Source organism: Oncorhynchus clarkii, chromosome 19, assembly GCF_045791955.1.
Source record: "Oncorhynchus clarkii lewisi isolate Uvic-CL-2024 chromosome 19, UVic_Ocla_1.0, whole genome shotgun sequence".
Classification (NCBI taxonomy): Eukaryota; Metazoa; Chordata; class Actinopteri; order Salmoniformes; family Salmonidae; genus Oncorhynchus; species Oncorhynchus clarkii.
In genome coordinates this window covers 29,955,724-29,976,418 of record NC_092165.1, presented here as the reverse complement: position 1 = coordinate 29,976,418, position 20,695 = coordinate 29,955,724, and the positions used below count along the sequence as shown (strand labels likewise).

The 20,695-nt window shown below is 41.4% G+C and overlaps 1 pseudogene; it reads right to left on the bottom strand.

Moving 5' to 3' along the window:
• Window positions 1-3,974: 3,974 nt before the first annotated feature.
• The window catches only part of LOC139374454 (piggyBac transposable element-derived protein 4-like), a 71,039-nt pseudogene continuing 54,318 nt past the window's right edge, over window positions 3,975-20,695 (bottom strand).

Genomic DNA, 20,695 nt, shown 5'->3' with positions numbered 1-20,695 from the left:
TTAAAATAATGTATCTTATTAATCTCGCTAGCACGCTCCCCGACTGTTCCATTGGACATAATATATTACATAAGCAAATGACTCATCTCTGTAACAAACACAGGCAAAGAGTGGTGGAATGTGTTAGGAATACAGGGGTGCCTTCTTATTAATCTCAAAACACTGCTTGCATTGACTAGGCTCTCGGTATTAACGATGTCTGTGATGAGAAAATATGGGGTTTTATTAAATGTGTATTTGTAGCTATGGCTGGTAGCCTATACATTCACGCTTTGCCTGCTGTTAGTCTGTCTATGGGTTGACTGAGTTTGAACCTGCCTGCTAGATGTCTTAGACTGACAAGGTATAACTTCAGCAGTTAAGGACACACAGGTGATCTGAGGACAACCTTTACGTTCACTCTTACCATCCTGCCTCTGTGTCTCTACCGTAAAAATAGAATATTAGTCTCTATAGCTTCTAATGAGTTCTGTCATCCCACAAGCTCTGTGGAACTTTACCCACTGGGCAAAAACCCAACTTTGAACCTAAATCCAATGACATGGTGAATTATTTTGTTGATTTCACATTGAATTCACGTTAGTTGACAACTCAACCAAATGTAATTCAAAATTAGACGTTGAACTGATGTTGAATCAAATATGATTTGTCACATGTGCCGAATACAACTTTACCATGAAATTCTTGTTTACGAGCCCTTCCCAACAATGCAGAGTTAAAAATAATAATACAAATAAAATGGTAACACAAGGAATAAAATAAAATACACAAGAATGGAGCCATGTACAGGGAGTACCAGTACCAGATCAATGTGCAGAGGTATGAGGTATCCAAAGGTGGATATGTATATGAAGGCAGGGTAAAATGACTGGGCAACAGGATAAATAATAATATGAATAAAATAAAGTAGCAGAAGCAAATTATGTGTGTGTGTGTGTGTGCGTGTGTGTGTGTGTGTGTGTGCGTGAGTGCGTATGTAATGAATGCGTGTGTATGTAGGTTCAGTGCAAGATAGAGTCAGTGCAGATAGCAGTCTGTCTATTTAGCAGTGTTATGGCTTAGGGGTAGAAGCTGTTTCGGAGCCTGTTGGTCTAAGAGCCAATGATCCGGTACCGTTTTCCAGACGAGTAAACAGTGTATGGCTTGTCTGTATTCAGTGGGTACATTCTACTGAAGAACGGGCCCTTTGACCCATTGTCTTTTGACATTTGGTGTCACTCCTACTTGATGCTCTTCCCTTAAACCATCAGTGCAGTCTTAGTTGCTGCACGATCTAACCTTATACAACTCCCTGCCTTTAATGAGGTTGAACCTCATCAGCTGTTCTTTACTTAGATGGGCCGATCTGAATGGATACGGACACGACACATTGTTGTTTATGGCTCTACGCCTTTTGCAGACTCTCTCATTATGGATATTGATCTGGATAAGGTCACTTAACACAGAGATTCAGCTAGACATGTTATTTATGTCATTTGAGGTAAGGGCTGGAGGCTGTAGCACTTTCCTGGTATTGACCTGGTATTGGGGTTGTAAGTCGATGGCCATTTATTTTCCATACGAAATGTATACCTCAATATGTGTAATGAAATGTATCACAACCATCTAGCATTCTGGTTGTTTTGCTGTACGACTTTCCAGATAACTCGGTATCTGTTGCTATTGTTTTCCTCGATTCTCATAAATTGTTGTATGAAGCTCTATTTGGGTAAATACATACTTTTGTTGGTTTTCCAGGCAAACCCAAGCTTGTCTGTCTTATTATGTGAGTGCTGGGAATGTATCATTTTTGGGGCATCTCCCCCATAAGTCTCGCCTGTCTCGCCTGACTTTGAAAATGCTTCACGTCGATTAATTCATTTCCAACTTCATTAACAGCCAGCTTTTGTGTTTAATGTTCTGCTTAACTACCCTACTGAATGCTTTTGACTCCTGCAATTTAATAGGCATATCGAAATAATCCATTTAATTTTGGGCCGAATGCATTATTTTGTTAATGCTGCAAGTGGGGAGAAAAATTAGAGGATTAACTGAATGTCCAATCCTCATAATACAAATCTCTATCTCAGACTATAGAAAACAAACATCTCATTGGAGGTAAAGGAATTTGAGAGAAATGAAAGGTTGGCTGGCTTACAAAGCCCATTCTAAAAAGAGCTGTAATAAAATAAAGCAAAAGATTATACTCCTGAAAACAATATATTTTCCTCCTTAGCTTTTGGCTTGACGCCTCTAAATGAAACGGTTTATTTAATGAAAACTCAACAATAAATCTGTCAAAACTAATCTACTTGTGTACAGTGGAATATATTGCAATGTCAATGAGCTGTTTGTAAATTTGGTTTAGGTTTTGGATCCTGATATACAGAATTACATAGAATCCAATTACATTCCAAGACCCAATAAAGAAAATGGCAACTGATCATCACTCCAAGTTCCATCAGTAATGAGCCTCAAAGGCTGCATTTACACAGGCAGTCCAATTCTGATATTTTTTCCACTAATTGGTCTTCTGACCAATCACATCAGATTTTTTCACAGAGCTGATCTGATTAGTCAAAAGACCAATTAGTGAGAGAGATTTTTTTTTGGACATATAATGATGGGAGTTCAAGCGCAAGGATTGTGGTGGAGCATAATTCCCTGCACTTCTGGTACAATAAATGCATGTTTTATTAGGGTTATAAAGTATTCATGGTGCATGGATGATAGTGCCAGTCTTTCAGCGTAGCCCTGGACGGCACTCGTTGGAAGACTAATCTGGCCCAAAAAAGTGTAGAAAGGCCAACTGGAGGAGAACTCAAGCAAAACCCAGCCAGATATGGGTTCAAATACTATTTAAAGTCTTCCAAATACTTTTAGTGTTTGTTTTAGTCTGGCTGAACTTCCAGATGGGCTGGGTTTGCACTTTTGAGACCATTTGACTTGGTTCCATTGCGCCAGGAAAGCTCAAGTAAGCACAGATAAAGTATTTGAAATGATTTCCAATAGTATTTCAACACAGGTCTGTACCCAGTAGCCTGCAGGATCCACAACCAGGATAAGCTGTTAACCCTTGTGTAGTGTTAACATTCTGTATACTCCCCTTGTCCTAAGGGTAAAAAATGAACCACTAAACCCCTAAAATAAAGCAGCTTAATTGACTTTTAAACACCAAATCTATATTGCATGAAGAAACAACCTGTCATTCATCACAAACTTTGTGAATATGTGGGTTTTCCCTCTTCACAATGCAAAAATACTGCATTTAATCAGTGGACACCAGTTGTTTTTATTACAACACACTTGTCATAATTGTTTGCTTTACTAAAGTAGAGGTTTATTATTATTATTATTATTATTATTATTGCTAAAGGTACTGCATAGGTGTAAACATATATATTTTTAGTAAGAGATAGCACTTGTATAGCATAATAAAGTAGCAGAAATGTGCAGAAAGTAGTTTTCAATGCATTTTATTGAAGTGAAACAATAGGTCTTGAACTTTTTTTGGCACATAGTGATATATTGTCATATATGTACTGTACAATGAGGAATTCAACTACAAAATACTAGTCTTCTCCGATATTTTTAACCATTGCCCCCACCCAGAAGGTGTGTAAACAACAACAATAAATAAGAATAAAATAAGATAATAGATACAAAACAAAAACGTGAGCACATGTAATTAGCACATGTAGGACAGTATGCAAGTGCGTGTGCATGGATTTTGCAGATATATTTCTCACATGTACAGCACATAGTATTTGTTTTACAATCCTTCTTTGGGGGCAGAATTGGCATCTCCTCCTCTTGCCTGCCCCAGCTGCAGCCTCAGGTGGATCAGGACAAGATTCAGCCCCCTGAACAGCTTTCACAAGCATTGCAGAGGCTGCTTTCCCAGCTGCTCCAGGAACACCCTCCTCTTGTTCCAGGTATCCAGGTAAGTTTGACCTTGTACCATATCACGAAAGCATTGTATGAGGACACAACAATTATGTTATGGAAGACGACCAGGCGCAACAGGCAGTCATCCTCCTGCAGCTGTAAGTTCCTATCACCTTGTCCAGGTTGTCCGCGCTTCCTTTGTTGTGGTTGTAGTCCAGGATAGTGGTTGGCTTCCTGTCCTCATGATCACTGGTCTCAGCCGTTTTGTGCAGTGTGCTCAGGAGGAACACATTCTTGTTCCTTTTTGGGAGGTAAGAAACTAGAGTGGTGTTGGGGTGAAGGCAAACTTTGATGAGAAGGCCTCTCTCCCCTTTGTTGCGAGGAGTGCAGGGGGGAGCTTAAGCTTGTTCTTTCTAACTGTGCCAACCATGTTGATCTTCCTCTTCAGGAGGTGCTGGCTGAGTTCAGAAGATGGTGAAGAAATTGTCACACGTGACATTGTGCCCCCTCAGTTCATCTGTCACATCAAGCACAACCTGCATCCCCTGGTTCTTCTCTGGGCCTCCACTGGTTGGCTTCCCTGTGTAGAGTTGCATCTTCCAAGTGTAGCTCGATTGTGCGTCACCTTGATGCCATACTTTGCTGGCTTGCTGGGCATACTGCCGGGAAGGACAGTAACCTTTTGTAATTAGTATCAGTGTCACAGAAAATAATCTCATAAATCAATGATTTTACAGCAATACATAATAAAATGAACAGTGAAAATCACTGATATTACAGATATGAATATTAAAATTGACCTCTAAATGGAATCAGTTGCTCATCTACTGTTACTTCAGGCCCAGGGTTGTAGAGGTATGGCAGACGCTCCACCCACTCCTCCCAGACCTCTCTTATGGCCGTCAGTTTGTCTCTCATACGTCTTGTAGGCCTTGAATCACGGTTATCAAATCGTAGCATTCGTGAGAAAGTGTGAAAGACTTTCAGTGGCATCTTGGCACGGAAAATCGCCCTTCCACTCTCTACATCACAGAGACTACATTTGGCCTCGCCTCGGGACCTATACACACCCACTAAGATTAGCAGCCCTATGTAGGCACGCAGGTCAATCTCATCCATCCTTTTTCAGTTGTTTTCCATATTTACGGAAACCCTCCAAATTTGCCATCTTTAGGAAGATTTTTTTCAATGGCTGGTGTGATGAACATGTAGAATGTTAAGGTGATGTCCTAGGAATGGGCACCTGCATGTCTTTTGGGCTCATACTTATGACATTTTGTGCTGCTATCCTGCCCTGGTTGTCATATGGTGTGGCAGGTAGCCTATTGGTTAGAGCGTTGGACTAGTAAACGAAAGTTTGCAAGATCAAATCCCTGAGCCGATGAGGTAAAAATCTGTTGTTCTGCCCCTGATCAAGGCAGTTAACCCATTCTTCCTAGGCCATCATTGAAAATAAGAATTTGTTCTTAACTGACTTGCCTAATTAAGGTAAAAAAAAAAAATTGTGACAAGGACTATGTTATTTTGCTGTTCTTTGACAAAAATGTCTCTCAGCTTGGGTAATTTCTTGCTCTTGGTGGTATTCTTCCCCATCTTCTTCTTCAGATACTTCCTCCTCTTCTAAATCATTGTTCTGTTGTTCCTTCTGGACATCTGAAAAAATCTGATCTACGACCTGTTGGGCAATGATGGCTTCAGCAAAGAGAGAACTGGGGGCACTGTCATCTGCAGCACCTTTATAGCCTCTGACTGCATTCCCCATTAGTTAACAATGATTTCAAGAAATTTTTATTTTGTCTGAAATTGTTTTATTTTGTCTGTGAACTTGTGTGGGGTCATGGAGGGGAGATGCTGCACATGCACAAGAACGTTTTTGTTTTGTCTGAGTTCAATCAGTAGCACACATAATCTGTGTATGTGTGTCTGTCTGTCTTTGTGGTGTGTAAAGGATTTTATAACTGCCGGGTCAGAAATTACCCTAAGACAATATTTATACCCTGGTGGTGTACAGCTTTCATGGAAATATGAACAAAGGCGATGTTTCACTTTTTCTAATGTTGGGGTCACTCCAGGAAAAGTCATAAAATTTGATATTGAAAAAATATCATTTAGTTTTCTTTGCTGTTTCTTTGCTGTTAAACAGAGTGGCGGGTCATTTTTGACCCTTAAGACAACACAAGGGTTAAATAGTTGAACACAGCGTAAAGTCCTCCATGAATCATCAATGATACCATAAAAACATTTTGTTTCTTTGTTGACTTCTATCTTTGTCGACTTCTCTTCTCACTTCAGAAAAACATATGTGCTTAAATCTCTGTTTTTCCTAGTGCCATAGCTATTGTGTTGTCAAAATCACTTTCGACAATCACTTTGAATTCACTCTTGCTGCAGTTCAGAGAAGAATGACTTGAAGGTGAACGGACAGAGGGAAAAGGAGTAAGGAATCAGAAAGTGTAGAAGACATTAAATCAGCTTTTTGCCAAAAATGACAGTGGGTGGTGATCTCTCTTTTCCCCTCTACTCATTTCATGTTAAAACATGCAAAACTCTGTCTCTACGCTCGATTGAGAACAATAAAACTCCATGACAGATCCACCAGCACTTCATGTTCTCTGAAATCCCTTCGAGTCTGCATGTGGGTGCACAGACTCAGTGCTTTGATTCTCCCCAAAGTGTGAACTTTCTCTCATTTGGATTTAACAACGGTGGAAACTCTCTCAAGCCAGTGGCTGCACCAATCCTAGGTTGTTAAATTCCTGATGGGAAGTGTGCAAGTCCACACCGCAGAACCTGTCTGATTTAAACACTATGCAGAATTTCCCTCTCTTACTGTTACATCTCGCCCTCACCCAGTTTTGTTTCCCCATAGACATAACAAGTGCTATATGAATTACCTGCCCGGTTTTGCCAATGTAGCACTGCTTGGCCTGCCAGTAGCAGGGTTAAGTATGGGCTTAACCCTTGTGTGGTGTTCGGGTCTGTGGGACCCATTTTCAATGTTTACTAAAAGAAAAATGATACAATGAATAATTTTTTCAACGTGAGACTCATTGGCCTTGGCTCATTTTCTGTGAAGAACATGTAAAATAACAAATTTTCATTGAGTGCACACTGTGCACCCACCTACACATTGATATTACATATGTGGTGTTCGAGTCCACTTGACCCAAGGTAATAGAGCCAATCATGGCGCCGGAGGGGATGGCTGCCGTTTTCTGGGCTCTGAACCAACCGTGCTATTTTGTTTATTTTTTCGAGCAGGCCCTCATCCCTGCCTGTCATTTTGTACATAATGTTGCTGCTACCGTCTCTTATGACCGAAATAACTTCTGGACATCAGAACAGCGATTACTCACCTTGAATTGAACAAATAATTTTTCTTTAATCAGTCAGACGAGAGGGATTTACTCCAGACACCCGAGCAGGCCCTCATCCCTGTCATTCACAGGAGAAGGCGATGGAGGTATCGCGGAAGGAGATTGGGGTGCCTTGTGAGGATCCGGCAATGAGTGGCTTTGCCATCGGTACTATTAGCCAACGTACAATTGCTGGATAATAGAGTGGATGAACTACAATCACGTATATCCTACCAACGGGACATTAAAAACTGTAATATCTTATGTTTCACCGAGTTGTGGCTGAATGACGACATTAATAACACACAGCCAGTGCATTATACACTGTATCGACAGGATAGAACAGCAGCCTCTGGTAAGTCTATGTATATTTGTAAACAACAGCTGGTGTACGATATCTAAGGAAGTCTCGAGATTTTGCTTGACTAAGGTAGAATATCTCATGATAAGCTGTAGACCACACTATCTACCTAGAGAGTTTTCATCTATATTCTTTGTAGCTGTCTATTTACCAACACAAACCGATGCTGGCACTAAGACCACACTCAATGCAAAAACGCTCATCCAGAGGAGGCACTCCTAGTGTCCGGGGACTTTAATGCAGGGAAACTTAAATCTGTTTTACCTAATTTCTACCAGCATGTCAAATGTGCAACTAAAGGGAGAAAAAAACTCTAGACCACCTTTACTACACACACAGATACAAGTACAAAGCTCTCCCTCACATTCCATTTGGCAAATCTGACCATAATTCTATCCTCATGAATCCTGTTTACAAGCAAAAATGTAAATAGGAAGCAGCAGTGACACAGTCAATAAACAAGTGGTCAGAGGAAGCAGATGCTAAGTTAAAGGACTGTTTTGCTAGCACAGACTGGAATATGTTCCAGGATTCTTCCAATGGCATTGAGGAGTACACCACATCAGTTACTGGCTTCATCAATACGTGCATCGATGACCTCGTCCCCAAAGTGACTGTACGTACATACCCCCATCAGAAGCCATGGATTACAGGCAACATCCGCACTGAGCTAAAGGATAGAGCTGACGTTTTCAATGATCGGGACTCTAACATTATAAGAAATCCAGCTATGCCCTCAGACGAACCATCAAACTGGCAAAGCATTAATACAGGACTAAGATTGAATCGTACTATACCGGCTCTGACGCTGGTCGGATGTGGCAGGGCTTGCAAACTATTACAGACTTCAAAGGGAAGCACAGCCGAGAGCGGACCAGTGACACGAGCCTACCAAACCAGCTAAATTACTTCGATGCTCGTTTCGAGGCAAGTAAACACAGAAACAAGCATGAGAACATCAGCTGTTCAGGACTGTGTGATCACATTCTCTGCAGACTGATTACCTGGACGTGTACTTCGAGCATGCTCTGACCAACATGCAAGTGTCTTCACTGTCATTTTCAACCTCTCCCTGTCTGAGTCTGGAATACCAACACGTTTCAAGCAGACCACCATAGTCCCTGTGCCCAAGAACACTAAGGCAACCTGCAGCGCTCACATCTGTAGCCATGAAGTGCTTTGAAAGGCTGGTCATGCCATAAACCCTAGACTCACTCCAATTTGCATACCGCCGCAACAGATCCACAGATGTTGCAATCTCCATTGCACTCCACACTGCCCTTTCACACCTGGACAAAAGAAACACCTATGTGAGAATGATAATCATTGACTAAAGCTCAGTGTTCAACACCATAGTGCCCTCAAAGCTCATCAATAAGCTAAGGACCATGGGACAAACAACTCTCTCTGCAACTTGATCCTGGACCTCCTGACGGGCCGCCCCCAGGTGGTAAGAGTAGGTAACAACACACCCAACATGGTGATCCTCCACTCTGGGGCCCCTCAGAGGTGTGCGCTCAGTCCCCTCCAGTACTCCCTGTTTACTCATGACTGCATGGCTAGGCACAACCCTAACACCATCATTAAGTTTTCCGATGACACAACAGTGGTAGGCCTGATCACAGAAAAGGACAAGACAGCCTGTAGGGAGGAGGTCAGAAACCTGGCCATGTGGTGCCAGGACAACAACCTCTCCCTCAACGTGATCAAGACAAAGGAGATGTTTGTGGACGACAGGAAAAGGAAGACTGAGCACGCCCCCATTCTCATCGATGGGGCTGTAGTGAAGCAGGTTGAGAGCTTCAAATTCCTTGGTGTCCACATCACTAACAAACTATCATGGTCCAAACACACCAAGACAGTTGTGAAGTGGGCACGACAAAACCTCAGGAGAGGGGGAATAGGTTATTTGGTATTTGTCCTCAGATCCTCAAAAGGTTATACATCTAGAGCATCCTGAGGGGTTACATCACTGCCTGGTATGGCAACCGCTCAGCCTCCGACCGCAAGACACTACAGAGGGTAATCCGAACGGCCCAGTACATCACTGGGGCCAAGCTTCTTTCCATCCAGGACCTCTATACCAGGTGGTGTCAGAGGAAGGTCCTAAAAATTGTCAAAGACTCCAGCCACTTTAGTCATTGACTGTTCTCTCTGCTACCCCACGGCAAGTGGTACCGGAACGCCAAGTCTAGGTCCAAGAGGCTTCTAAACAGCTTCTACCCCCAAGCCATAAGACTCCTGAATATCTAATCAAGTGGTTACCCAGACTATTTGCATCCCCCCCCCCTTTTACACTGCTGCTGCTGCTCTGTTATTGTCTACCTGGCAGCTTCATTAAATAGTACCCGCAAAACACCAGTCTCAAGGTCAACAGTGAAGTGGTAACTCCGGGATGCTGTCCAGTGCTAGGCAGCCGTTATAGCTATCTAGCTAGCTAGCAATGGCAATCATGTTAGCATCCCGGAGTTACCACTTCACTGTTGACCTTGAGACTGGTGTTTTGCGGGTACTATGCCTTCTAGGCCGAGTTCCTCTGTCCAGTGTTTGTTCTTTTGCCAATCTTATTCTTTTATTTTTATTGGCCAGTCTGAGATGTGGCTTTTTTTTTTGCAACTCTGTCCCTCATGTGGTGTGTATACCAGCCTTAATTTGTATACACTGGGGCTCATTTGTCATTTCCATAAAATACTGTATGTAAAGCTTTGTCCTTCCAATTTAATCAGTTAAAAGCAATAAACATCAATAGTGATGATAAACCTTGTTTCATTTATATTTGTTTCAAGTCTTGATTATAATTGACATTTTATCTAAAAAAAAACGAAGAGCACTTTTATTGATGAATGTGATCTAGCAGAGGTAAATTGACATTTTAACCATGTACTTACTGTATGCTTGTAATTGATATAAGTCAACAACATGTATATAAATTGTTATGGCTGTGTTGTTTTGAAAACTTTTATTTTTTGTGGGTCCATCAAACTCACAAACATTGGGTGAATAACAAAAACATGAACACCACACAAGGGTTAAAACAAAAATATAAAAAACAACTTTCTATCGCTGGATTCGAGCTTACAATCTTTGGAATCAGCTCTGTCTTACGTAGGATTTAGACATTCATCCATGTTTCTCAAACGTCAAATTTCAAAGTTGTTCCAAAAATGACATTTTAAGGTTAAGTACAGGCATTAACTCCACATTCTTAAGGTTAGGCCTTATCTCTGAATGATTAAGCTAAGTGTCAATGTTTGGGATAGGCTTAACACAAAAATATAGAAAAACACTTTCTATTGCTATATTTGAACTTGAGTCAGAGGCAGATGCTTACACCCATCCACAATGCCCACGCAAAACTGAAACCTAAGGTATCAGAGCTCACTGTTGGCTGGACATCAAATACTGACTTGTATCACTGTTGATGTTGCTGGAGCTGAGCCTTGACTGAGAACACATTTTCATTTACAGCAATGACCTGGGCCCAGATTCGCAAGAACTTAAGAAGTATCTTAAGGAAAAAAAGTTAATATAGTCCATAAGTGCAATTCCTCAAAAATATCTTAAGATTGAATGATTTTCTTATGAGCTTCTAATGTCTTCTTAAGATGTTCGGTGCTAGGCAGCCGTTATAGCGATCTAGCTAGCTAGCAATGGCAATCATGTTAGCATTTTTCTTACTGAGATTTGCTGTTCTAAAACATGTTCTTGGGTTTAAAATAATCAATACTGACATTTTCAGATCAAGTTTGTGAGCGAATTATACATGTTCAATTGCTTTTATGAGCTTTTTCTCTCACTGCCCTGAATTTAATACCAGGGTTTAGCTAACTTGGAAGCTTTGTTTAAGGAGAAACATAAGAAATGGCACAAGGACATTTCCAATAACCTTTTTGAGGAATAGAAACTTTGCTTAACTTTCTTCTTAAACCTATAGTTAAGGAAAAAATGGCAGTTCAGAAGAAATGTCTTAAGAACGATTTTTGAATCTGGTCCCTGGGGAACAGTTACATGGGTTGAATGAGCCAATTGGAAGCTGGGGATGATTAGGTGGCCATGATGGTTTGACGGCCAGTTTGGGGATTTAAAATGACACCTTTAAAATATAAATTTCCCATAAATAAACAACATACAGGTCCATATTATCAGGCTGGTGTGTTATTTAGCAAATGTCACTGCAACCTTAAGGGTCTTAAAAATGACGATTGCCCTTGATTCTAAGCAATGTTGTGATGCTATTTTTATTGACTTGGCCAAAGGTTTTGATACGGTAGACCATTCCATTCTTGTGGGCCGGCTAAGGAGTATTGGTGTCTCTAAAGGGTCTTTGGCCTGGTTTGCTAACTACCTCTCTCAAAGGGTGCAGTGTATAAAGCCAGAACATCTGCTGTCTCAGCCACTGCCTGTCACCAAGGGAGTACCCCAAGGCTCGATCCTTGGTCCCACGCTATTCTCAATTTACATCAACAACATAGCTCAAGCAGTAGGAATCTCTCTCATCCATTTATATACAGATAATCCATCTTATAAACTCAGCTGCACCCTCCCTGGATTTTGTGTTAAACGCTCTACAACAAAGCTTTCTCTGCCCTGAACCCTGTTCTGATCACCTCCAAAACCGAGGTCATGTGGTTTGGTAAGAAGAATGCTGCTCTCCCTACCGGCTTATTTATAAAACCCTCTTAGGCCTCACTCCCCCCTATCTGAGATATTTACTGCAGCCCTCATCCTCCACATACAACACCCGTTCTGACAGTCACATTTTGTTAAAGGTCCACAAAGCACACACATCCCTGGGTTACTCCTCTTTTCAGTTTGCTGCAGCTAGCGACTGGAACGAGCTGCAAAAAACACTCAAACTGGACTGTTTTATCTCCATCTCTTCATTCAAAGACTCAGTCATGGACACTCTTACTGACAGTTGTGGCTGTTTTGCGTGATGTATTATTGTCTCTACCTTCTTGCACTTTGTCCTGTTGTCTGGGCCCAATAATGTTTGTGCCATGTGTTGTGCTGCTACCATGTTGTGCTGCTGCCATGTTGTTACTACCATGTTGTTGTCATATTGTGTTGCTACCATGCTGTGTTTTCATGTTGCTGCCATGCTATATTGTTGTCTTAGGTCTCTCTTGTCATGATGTGTGTTTTGTCCTATATTTTTTTACATTTTTTAATCCCACCCCCCGTCCCCGCAGGAGGCCATTTGTAAATAAGAATTTGTTCTTAACTGACTTCCCTAGTTAAATAAAGGTTAAATAAAAATGTTTTATCAAAATAAGCACTAATGCCTATAGCCCAACTAATGCAGCTTGGTGGCTATAAATAAATAGGTTGATTCATGGGGTTGCCCATCTGTATTTGTGCCCATCATTAGCCAGATCAGTGCTTCCCAAACCCTTTCAGTCATGGCCCTCTTTCAACACGGGGGAACATCCCCCATGGCTCCTCACATGGCCCAATTGAATTAACTTATTCTATTGTTACACAAAAATATGTTTTAAGAATACATTATATTCATCAAGAAACCGTATATACACACACCAGTATCTGGTTTCCCTTCTATTTTGAAATCAATAAGAAAACATTTATAAAGTAGAAATAAACCAACTTACTGCTGTGCAATGTCACATGCATCTCTTTCAATAAAGACTAGGATGGACCTATTTCTTTTGTGGATTTTCTCAATTTAAGGTGGTTCTGGAAGTATTCTTACACTCTAAACAAAGAAGTGTTAAAACAACCCAGTGCTGGGTATAAATAGTGAAGCGAGCACACGCTAGGTTATTTTTGACCCAGCCAGTTGGGTCATTTAGCTGTGATCCATCAGATCAGAAGACTGGTTGGAAAAACGCCATGGCCCTACTACGCCACGCCTCCAGTCTTCTGATCTGACCCGGTGGATCATAGCTCAATAACCCAGCATCAACCACCCAACTTAAAGAAAACTATAGGTTGTTTGTTGACCCAACTGCCTGGGTCAAAATAACCTAACGTGTGTTCTGTCCTATTGGGTTGTTTTTAACCCAGCATTTTTTGATTATTAGATTGAATAAACATGAGTGCTGTATTTTGCCTTTCAAACTTGTTTCCTAAACCTAAAGAAGGAGGAATACTGTAGGTTGTTGCTGCTGGTCAGTGTGTGAGACAGGCAGGCTGCCTGGGGAGAGAAACAGGCTTGATTGAGCCTACTGACTGAGGTTCAGAGAAACAGCCTTTCTCTTCAACGTTTGTAATACGTTTGTAATACTACCGAAGTTGTCTTTGAGCCCAATATAACCGTTACCAATTATCACTAGTTTTGAGAAATAACACTGACATGCAAGATACGCATCTTGTCACTTCAAAATAGAAACTTTCTCCATTTAAAAAATACCCATTTCTATATAATTCTTATTTGTGCATATGAATTTACCATGTTAAATGTGGCAGTACTTATGTATTTGTTAAAAGTTAGCTCACAAAATGAAGGGTTTGTTAAGAAGAGGGAGGTGAGAGAGAGAAGAGAGGAACTATTGCTCCTTTCTCCTTACAAGCCTTGCACAACTTTTATTTCCTTCACCAACCACAGCTTCTGAGGACTGGGCCAAACCGGAAGCTTAATTGGTGGCGGGGGATCCAATCATACAATGAGGAATTGAGTAATACTGTGTAGTGTAAAGCCACAAAATAATGGTATATGTTATATTATTCATATTTAGGGGTCAAAATGACCTGTCTCTAATTTTGAGGGGGTCATGACCTGCCTCGGCTCCCCCGATGAATGTACACATGCATCTTGGGGCGGCAGGGTAGCCTAGGGGTTAGGGCGTTGGACTAGTAACCGGAAGGTTGCAAGTTCAAATCCCTGAGCTGACAAGGTACAAATCTGTTGTTCTGCCCCTGAACAGGCAGTTAACCCACTGTTCCTAGGCCGTCATTGAAAATAAGAATTGGCTCTTAACTGACTTGCCTAGTTAAATAAAGGTAAAATAAATAAAGATCTCAGGTGATCACCAATGAAAGCAGAAGAGGAAATGAATAGATTTAAGAGTTTTGGGACGTAGCCTGACATTTATTCACCCTCTTTAGAGTTGTAGGTATTTAAAGGAAAACAGAAAACCATTGAAGATGTGTCTACCTTCTTACCTGAGGGGTTCAGCTACCCTGTGCCAGATTCTAGGTCTGCATACCAAATGCATGCCATTTGGGACGCAGATTTGGATTCTGGAGAAGTTTTGGCAGGCGAGCTTCTGAGAGTGGGATTTGGCACAGAATCAGCTGTATATAGAGAGAAATAGAGTGTCTGCCCAGACGAATGTGTTAATTTATAATTACAGAGAGACAAAAGGGCCCGGAGTGAACAAATCACTCCTGGAAGTCAACACTAGGGCTGTATCCCAAATGGCACCCAATTCCCTATGTACTGCACTCCTTTTGACCATGGGCCATAGGGTGGCAGGTAGCCTAGCGATTAAGCGCAATGGGCTAGTAACCAAAATGTCACTGGTTTGAATCCTGAGCCAACGAGGTGAAAAATGTGCCCTTGAGCTAGTCACTTAACCCTAATTGCTCCTGTAAGTTGCCCTGACTAAGAGCGTCTACTAAAAAGGTCCACAGTAATTTGTGAGCATGAAGGATCATAGAAGTATAATAGTTATTATGTTTCTACCTTTTCACCCTGCAATCTTAAAACTCAGATATAGCTGAACGTTTTAGCTAATATGATGTTTCTTAAGACATTAGTTTCACCGTACATGCACACTAATACACATATATATAACCAGGTTTGGCATATGAATAATGTAAGGGGAAAACTGTTCATGGGATTTGTTTTGTAGGAAGAAAAGAGCAGAGAACAGAACATCATCCGCGTCTCTATGAAAAGACTGGCCCCATCCAGACTTGTGGGGGTGGATCGTGGCTAAAGCATTCATCGTTGAAGGTAAACTTCTCTCTCTTTCTGTCCTCTGGGGCTGTGGAGAGAGAATGGCGCCCACACTCTGGCTTTGTATGCACCCATAGCGAGCCGCTCTTTTCTCATTCCTTCTCTCCATCCCTCCTACACAGCACATCCGATGAGAACGACAGAGCAAGCGAATCAGAGAGTGAGCGCGATTGAGAAAGAGAGGGACCTGAACCTCAGACGCCCACCACTGTAACACATGTATTAACATCAGGGCCTGGTGAAGGTCTCCAGTCCATTGATTCAACTTCATTCATGAATCAATCAATATGTTCTGATCAAAGTGAGCTACAGACGGTGTCAAATTGTAGATCAGATGTTTGCGCTGCAAATCACTCCTCTTTTTTTTCCTTTTAGTTGCCAGTTTTTTTTGTTTCTGTCAGCATAAGAGAAAAGAAAGAGAGAGTGAGGCAGAGAGAGAGGGAGAGAAAGAGACTGCATCTTTCCATGTTCCTTTACCGTACCCTTAGGCTTTGTGCTCTAGCAGAAAGGAAAAATACATTATTTAAATCAAAAACCTCTCTTATACAGCTGGGGAGATGCCGTTTCCACAAACAAATGTGTTCAAATTAAACTCTAACATATTCACCAGCAGTGTAATTATGGGAAACACAGCTTTAGAAAATATGAAAACAATACATTTTCCCCGTCATCCCCAGGCAAACATTTAAATGTTGGGAAGAGGTGTTTCTAAAAGTATAAAGAGTTTAGGTCAAAGCTTTATTTTTCTTAGATATGGTGATTGCTGGATTGCAATCTACCCCCCCAAATCAAATCAAATGTATTTATATAGCCCTTTGTACATCAGCTGATATCTCAAAGTGCTGTACAGAAACCCAGCCTAAAACCCCAAACAGCAAGCAATGCAGGTGTAGAAGCACGGTGGCTAGGAAAAAATCCCTAGAACGGCCAAAACCTAGGAAGAAACCTTGAGTGGTGGCCAGTCCTCTTCTGGCTGTGCCGGGTAGAGATTATAACAGAACATGGCCAAGATGTTCAAATGTTCATAACTGACCAGCATGGTCAAATAATAATAATCACAGGCAGAACAGTTGAAACTGGAGCAGCAGCACGGTCAGGTGGACTGGGGACAGCAAGGAGTCATCATGCCAGGTAGTCCTGAGGCATGGTCCTAGGGCTCAGGTCCTCCGAGAGAGAGAAAGAAAGAGAGAAAGAGAGAATTAGAGAGAGCACACTTAAATTCACATAGGACACCGAATAGGACAGGAGAAGTACTCCAGATATAACAAACTGACCCTAGCCCCCCGACACATAAACTACTGCAGCATAAATACTGGAGGCTCTCTCACGCAGAGAGAGATCTACACAAACAGAATAAATCTATGTAGCATACTCACATTTTGAGAGGAGGAGAATCTACATTCTTGAAATACCCTGATGTATTATTTTGAGTGGATTGCCAAAACACTCCTTACTGAATTGTTTGTGTGAATAAGTGAGTTTGGCATCTGAGTCGAGAGACCGAGATGCCATGAAGAGAAGGAGTCAAATAAATAAGCATTACTAAGGCTTGAAATATCCAATATTTTGTAGCATTCAAGTGATTCACTGCCAGAGTTTTAGTTTACCCGAAAGTCAGAAACCATTTTGAGGGTAATAAACTCTTCCTGTCAAGAATTCATGTTTTTCAAGTGTTTGAGTAAAAAAAAAAAAGAAGGAGAGGCAATTTTTTCAATAATATTTTATTAAATTCAGAGTTTTTTCCTTGATTTCAGTAGGTCTATTTCATAAACTATTGGTCATGTAGAGGTAATTGCCAAAATAAAGGAAACACAAACATTAAAAGTGTCTTATTATGAAGTTGGGTAACCACGAGTCAGCGACAACATTCTTCCACGAGACATTTCCTAATTTGGTGTTTTGTTAATGGTGGTGGAAAACAATGTCTCAGGTGTACAATTGGGTTGAGATCTGGGGCCTCGTTTATAACCGTTAGGTCAATATCACACTAAATTTCTGTGAATGCCATGTCTGAAAACTCTGCACACATACAAAAATATTGAGATTGATTAACATGGCATATATCCCGTTATTAATCAGACTCATCGTAAAACTGTGCGTGCGTGAACGAGCATTAAGCCCCCCCCACACCCCCCTGGAAAACGCCTACATTCACCTTTTATGGTGACAATAACGCCCTTTATTTGCTGTATAATTTGGAACTATTGGCATTATTAGGCCATGGTATGCAGAAGATGAATTGTTCAATATTTAGTTCATCAATAGATTGGGTTTATATATCCTGCCTTGGTATAGGCTCTGAGATCAAATAGGCAATTATGTTGCGCTCCTATTGCAAGCACACCAATACTGTAGCCTACCCATAATATCAAATATTTTACACAAGCTACTGGTCTATTTACTGTGTTGGCAGAATGTTTGAATCCTTTGTAGTAATTCATGTTGTAGCTGGAAAATGAAAAAGTAATTTTGTTCTACTTTTTTTTGTAGTCCTATCTATATTCATTACTGCATTGTTGGGAAAGAGCAATCAACCAAAGGCATTTCACTGTACTTGTGCACGTGACTAAAAAAACTTGAAACATAGACCTACTTCAATGTAAAAATATGCTGTTAAATTTGACTGTATACCAATATTATACACCACGCTGCCTATGATATCTTAAAACTTGAAATACATATAACCAATGTATTTAGTCAATTTACCTGTTAAAATGAGGGCTAAATAAATAAATAATTAAATATTTTGTTGTATGGCTCTTTCGGGAACATGAACACATCACGGATAGAAAAGGTGAGGAATATTCTGCAATTGTAATGGGGTGAGTGACTAGTTGCCGGGAAGTCAGGCGCAGGAGAGCAGAGATGGGTGATAACAGGAGTACTTTAATATACACCCTGGCCCAAAGGCACAGGCGAGGCAGCACAAAGCACAACCACGGTAACATGAATCGGATTAAACAAGACAAACAAACCTAGGTTTGAAACAAACCTAGCGCAAGCCAGCCTGTAGCATAACACCCTGCACAAAGAACATTTCCACACAGACATGGGGGAACAGATGGTAATATACATTTAGTCTGATGAGGGAATGTGAACCAGGTGTATGGGAAAACAAGACAAAACAAATGGAAAATGAAAGGAGGAGCGGCGATGGCTAGAAGACCGGTGACCTCGACCGCCGAACACCACCGCCCGAGAGTGACCGACTTCGGCGGAAGTCGTGACAACAAAGAATATGAAAAGAAAAAAATTAGGAAAAAGATTCCTATGTCTAATCATTTTAGATTAAAAAAAACACAGATATTTGCTCTTCTTTCTAATGGCAAATGGTTGCATTTTTGTTAATATCTGTTCCTGTTTTTAGTTTTTTTATCAATAAGCTTTTCATCATGTCCCCCATTTGCACAAAATACTTACTCTGCAGCTTACAATACAATATTTTAACCAATAGATGGTCCTCAGCATGGTCTAAAGTTTCCAGGGATGAGTACATTCCCACATCAAGTCACATTTTTATAAATGCAAACTTTTGCATGAACTGGCGCACACACATTTTGGGATATATTTTGTATACGCACGGTTTATAAATGAGGCCCCTGGTGACTAAGACGGCCATGGCATATGGTTTACATCACTTTCAAATCATCAAACCATTCAGTGACCACCTGTGCCCAGTGTTTGGGGGCAAAGTCATCATATAGAGCTATAGCCATGGTAGCCAAAATAATGGCCTGCCCTGCATTTTTATACATCAAATCAAACTTTATTTGTCACATGTGCCAAATACAAAAAGTATACACCTTACCATGAAATGCTTACTTACAAACCCTTAACCAACAGTGCAGTTCAAGAAGAAAATACTTACCAAATAAAGTAAAGTAAAAAATAATAAAAAGTAGCACAATAACATAAAAATAACGAACCTATATACAGGGGGTACCGATACCGAGTCAGTGTGCGCGGGTACAGGTTAGTCAGGGTCATTTGTACATGTAGGTAGGAGTGAAGTGATTAGGCATAGATTATAGTGAGTAGCAGCAGTGTACAAAATAAATGGAGCGGGGGAGGGGGGAGTTCAATGTAATAGTCCGGTGACCATTTGATTAATTGTTCAGCCGTCTTATGGCTTTGGGGTAGAAGCTGTTTAGGAGCCTTTTGGTCCTAGACTTGACGCTCTGGTACCGCGCGGTAGCAGAGAAAACAGTCTATGACTTGGGTGACTGGAGTCTCTGACAATTTTCTGGGCTTTCCTCTGACACTGGTCCTGGATTGCAGGAAGCGTGGCCCCAGTGATGTACTGGGCCAAATGCACCACCCTCTGTATCAACTTACAGTCAAATGCCGAGCATTTGCCATACCAGGCGGTGATGCAACCGGTCAGGATGCTCTCCATGATGCAGCTATAAAACCTTTTGAGGATCTGGGGACCCATGCCAAACCTTTTCAGTCTCCTGAGGGTTAAAGGTTTTGTCGTGCCCTCTTCACGGTGATGTGGATACCAAGAACTTGAAACTCTCGACCCTCTCCACTACAACCCCCTGTTCAGCCCGCCTTTTCCTGTAGTCCATGATTAGCTCCTTTGTCTTGCTCACATTGAGGGAGAGGTTGTTGTCCTGGCACCACACTGCCAGTTCTCTGACCTCCTCCCTATAGGCTGTCTCATCCTTGTTGGTGCTCAGGCCTACCACTGTTGTGTCATCATGTGTCATCAAACTTAATGATGGTGTTGGAGTCGTGTTTGGCCACGCAGTCGCGGGTGAACAAGGAGTACACACCCCTGAGGTTCCCCAGTGTTGATGATCAGCGTGGCAGACGTGTTGTTAATTACCCTTACCACCTGGGGGGCGGCCCGTCAGGAAGTCCAGGATCCAGTTGCAGAGGGAGGTGTTTAGTCCCAGGATCCTTAGCTTAGTGATGAGCTTCGTGGGAACTGTGGTGTTGAATGCTGAGCTGTAGTCAATGAACAGTATTCTCAAATAGATGTTCCTTTTGTCCAGGTGGGAAAGGGCAGTGTGGAGTTCAAGTGAGATTGCATCATTTGTGGATTTGTTTGGGTGGTATGCGAATTGGAGTGGGTCTAGGGCAGGGGTGTCAAAGTCAAATGGACGGAGGGCCAAATAAAAAAATCAGCTACAAGACGAGGGCCGGACTGTTCGAATGTTCATTGAAAAAATTTTAAATGACGCA